The 4,682-nt window shown below is 37.4% G+C and overlaps 1 long non-coding RNA gene across 5 annotated transcripts; it reads left to right on the top strand.

The window, feature by feature from the left end:
* Positions 1 to 838: 838 nt before the first annotated feature.
* Positions 839 to 4,682, top strand: LOC127294584 (uncharacterized). 5 transcript variants are annotated; one of them, XR_011743100.1, is made up of 6 exons: positions 839 to 962; positions 1,569 to 1,632; positions 2,226 to 2,280; positions 2,403 to 2,498; positions 3,045 to 3,563; positions 3,764 to 4,682. It is a non-coding gene; the product is annotated as an uncharacterized lncRNA (long non-coding RNA). The 5 variants fall into 5 exon arrangements; XR_011743101.1 differs by having other exon boundaries at positions 1,318 to 1,632; positions 4,597 to 4,682; XR_011743099.1 differs by having other exon boundaries at positions 1,318 to 1,632; positions 4,087 to 4,682.

Raw genomic sequence — 4,682 nt, 5'->3', positions numbered from 1 at the left:
CCGTTGCACCGCGCGAGAGGAGGCTCGACGACCACGACAGCGGCTGGCTGATAAGGGAATCGACCGTTGGAGAAGGATTCAGCGGTGCCACAGTGGACGGATTCATGGCGACTTGCGACGGCTGCGGATTCATGGCGACCTCACAGTGGCGGGAGCCGCTGCCGGCGATGGAGAGATGGACCTCGGCAGGCAACGACATGGTCACACTGTTAGCAGCAGGCTCGTCTCCCTCTCCCTCTCTCTCTCTCATGACATCCGGTTTACCCTACAGCAAATTGGAAAGAAAGACTATGTTGGTCGGCCTCGGGTAGATCTATGTGTGGATTTCTTGAACTGATTTCGGTGTTCATCTTCATGGAAACCCGATGTTTTTTTTGTCATGTGAAAAATAAGATAAATAACTATCCTATTAAAAGCTATTTTTAGCATCAAATTTTATCTTTTTTGCACATGACACAAACGGATTATTGTTTCCACTATTTGGTGTTTCTCGTCTGAAATAATTGCAGAGGAGCCATGCATTTTTAACATCAAGAAGATTGAACCATGTCTAGATATTATTCTTTTGTATTACATGGGTCTATGCTGACAAGAATGAACTAAGATAAGACATATAATTTTCAATGACAAATAGGGCAATTGTAATGTGTATATCAGACGCACAGCTTCATGATGATTTTATCCATAAACTGGTATTTGATAAATTAATTTCCTTTCCCGCGAGATACGACCACATGAAGCATGTCTGTTATGGGGCTTTAATAGTTATCTCTGTTCTCAAGCTTTACTTTTATTCTCTTGTTTTCCGCATGTCTCCAGCCTCGGAGTCTACCCCCTTCTGGCTGTCCAAAGTTATGTGGATGCAAGTCAGCAATCAAATTGTGATATGCTAGGAGGTTATAGATGGTGGGGCTCCCAGTGGTCACCTGTCCGGCGCTTCCTTGTGGTGTTGACCAACTTAGGTAATCTTGCAGCATGACTGGTTTTTCATATGCCTTTTCCTACTGATTTTTCTTCAGTTTTGGTTGCAATAATGATGTTGCTTCCTGTTTCTCATCCTGTACATGCTGGCCATTCTGTGTTATGTCTTGTTTTGTCTGTTCACAGATCTGTAGATTAGATCCTTTTTCTTTTATGTTTAGTCTATTCGTCTAGATCAATATGGTCCGTCTGTGCAATTTGTTCTTAGCCCATACAAAGTCTCTTTTTTTATTTCTTTGTTTTCATTGAGAGCTTTGTCCTCTTGCTTACTGCAGGAATTGCCGTCCTTTGCTATTTATGTGGTTTAGTCTCTGATATGGTCACATCTTTTGTCAGGTCTTGCAGAGTTGGGAGTCCTGGACATACCCTGTGTCTAATACTCAGAATTGTAGCTGATTTTGTCTATCAGATAAAGCATGCCATATGTCTTCTACTTTAGAGTTCATAATTGATATGCTATATACTTCTTGCTATGAATCTAGCTTTGTGTATTACTTAGTGTTTCTTGATATAGGTCTGAAGAAACTATGAATTTACCTATATATACTGATGTTCATGTCCTGATGGATGCATGTTCTGCTTCTCAGGTTGTCTTGTTCTCTTATCACGCTCGATTTGCTTATGTGATGTAGTCCTATTAACTCTCTACAGGTAAAAACAGTAAATGGTACCCTTTTTCAAAATAGTGCGTATGGTTTGAAATTTTATCTGATCTTCCAACTGAATTTAGTCAGGTAAGTTTATCTATGGTGCCTTCTGATTATTTCATCTAACAACTGATTTATACAACAAAAAATTGCTGCACATCACCAAGCTTGTATAAATAAATTTTCCTCTCCCTAATAATTAATTATCCTATTCTAACATCATGATGTTTTTACCCTTCCTCATGTAAAATAAACTGTTTTGTGCATATAAGCACCCATAGGTAGCTACTGGTTCTATTTTCTTGAGCCTTTATTTTCATTGGATCCAAACCGTGTAGGAAATCGTGTTAATCTTCTGTTTATCAATACTATTGTGGTGCGCTCACTGTATCTTGCATACAATCCCATTGCTCGAGTATTTTTGGCTGAACTGGCTATTTTAGCACTTCCCGATGATGAATTAGATTAACTTTGCCAACATAATGAAAACCCGCAGATACTATACTTATCAAAGGTGGAGATGGAAAGGAAGTCTGAGAACTAAATATGTATTATCATAGTTATCTATTAACTGTTATTTTTGCAAATTCCTTGCAGGGATAACAAGATGTCTGCATCCCGGAAATTTTGGATTTGAACGCTTCATTGTAAGGTAATATATATTCTCTTCAATGCTGAGTTTGATCGTAAAGTAGTGGTTCATAAGATATCTAATGATTCAAGATTGTTTATGTTTTAACTATGCACTGAGAGATATATGTTTTTTTTTGGCAGATGATGAGATATGTGATTTAATTTCGCTTGGCGAGGAGAAGAGAAGAGAAGATAAATAGGCAGATCTATGGGAAAATTCTGAAATACATGTATCTGGTGAGCCTCATATAGTTCAGATGCAATTCAGAACATCCTACTTTAAAAAAAGTCAGATTAAAAGTATAAAATTATAGCTCTTGACAAATGATTCACTTACACTCACCAGCGTGTTGGTGTGTTGCATTTTCAGAAACGAGCCAGACCCATAATTTTTACAAGGTGTATTTGTTTGTTTCATACTATGCAAGATGCATAATACAAATTTAACAATTTCAAGGGTAGCATAGTCGCACAAATATTGTTGCAGGTCTAGCAATAATCTAAAACGTACCATTTTTATTTACATATGGTTTTCTAATCAGCAGTAATTGGTAAGAATTGAATGCTAGGACAAGTACTGTCAGGTAGTGTAGAGTTTCGTTTCTTAACGAAGGAGCTATATCCAAATACAAGTACTGTTATGTGTTAATAATTGAATCCAAGGTCACCATGTGATGTTTCCATGATTGGATTAACTCTATGGTTTTCAGATATATCTGCTAGCCATTTGAAGTTAATGCCTCGGATGGTCGTTTGTTAATGCATATATTTGTGATATTGCAGGGGAACGAAATAGTTTCTGCTCGCCCATCAAATGTATGCCAATTGCAAGATAAGAATATACAGGATCCTACTCCTAGGATACATGGTTTCATAAATTTACTCACCTATTTGCTTTTGCCCGAAGTATTTTGAATAGCTTGATTTGGTGGTGTCTTGGAAATGAGTCATTGCGTTTTAAATTTAGCTAAAGATTATTATATTTAGCAATAACAAGCTATGTTTAAAGAGATCGTTAAGATCTATTAGAAACATTAGGAGTATATATATCTCCTTAGGGTCTTCCCTTTCTGCCCCAAAACAATATTGACTGAGTTGAGATGTACGTATGCACTGAAGCATTTAGGCATTCAAAATGAGCTACACATGCTTTTAATCTTTTCAGCTTGCTTCAGGTTTGTAGGAGAAGGTTTCAGTAGCAAGTCGTTGGACCTCGACAGGGCCGGCTGGATGGACTTGCTGGTGTTTGATACTTTTATTCTTCGCAGATTTGCTCTGTTCAGTTGTATCTAAAGCCTAAAGGTAGGCCAGACCAACCATTTAGTTTTTGATATCTTTTTGTTGCACTTTGGATTAACAATCTGCAAGAATGCTCATGATTCACACATTTACTATCTGAAATGCAAGTCAGTACGACTCATCATTTGTTTATTAAACAAGCAAGATAACACAACATGCGTGCTTTTCAGATATTTTCACTAAATTACTTGTGTGATTTTCAGATGCTCTATTAAACACATGTGACCATTTCCAACATTTGAGAAAAACTATTCTGGTCCATTTGCAACATGTGAACTAAGCCAGAAAAGATTTAGAAATTAAAGAAGCGTAAAATCCAAGACCATTTACATCAGAAAGTTCCTATTGAGATGGCATGGTATGCCTTTGCCTAATTGCCTTTTCAGTAATATCGGAATGTTGTTATTGAGCTTTGTGTAGCCTGGAGCTTTGATTTAACTAATCTGTGCCAGCCTATCCAATTGACATAATAAGCCCATAGTTTAAGTCTTCAGCAGTGCTTCTGAGTTCTGTCTTCATGGTTCAGTTGTGGTGCAAGATGCCAGCATATACTCCTCAGGTTGTTCTATCTTCTTCAGATTAGCGGCTAATAAAAAAAAAGTCCCAGAGTTTATACTATCGATGTTGATACCTTTCCCTGAAGTAACAGAAGGCTAAAGTGAGTCATATTGCAATTTGGGGTTATTCTTCAGGACCTAAAGTGGATTCTTTTGCTCTACAGTTGTGCATTCAAATAATTTTGGTTCAGGCGAGTGTTTGGATCCCTGAACAATGATGCTCTTCCTTTAATTGCTTGCATCATTCTTGTGTTAGCTTGTTTGGTCCGTCATTGAAAATATCCCAGGTCCAATAGGGAAACATCAACACATTGATCCAGTTTGTTGATGGATATTAGTTCACCATTGACTTTAACCGTCAAATGTTAAATCTTCATAGATGGATGGTGGGAGCAATCATTTGGACTCTTCAAAAGCAATTCTCAGATGTATAACATGTTTTTCAAATCTCATTGTTTCTTATTTTTTGGTTCTTTTAGGTTCTCATGGCATATGTTTGGCAACTTATTGTAAAACCTAAGAAAACTTATTACGAAGAGTATCTGTAAGCGATCGTTGATGCGGA

Source organism: Lolium perenne, chromosome 4 (assembly GCF_019359855.2).
Source record: "Lolium perenne isolate Kyuss_39 chromosome 4, Kyuss_2.0, whole genome shotgun sequence".
Taxonomy (NCBI): Eukaryota; Viridiplantae; Streptophyta; class Magnoliopsida; order Poales; family Poaceae; genus Lolium; species Lolium perenne.
Note: the sequence above shows the minus strand (reverse complement) of the source record. Positions and strands in the feature narration are given on the sequence as shown.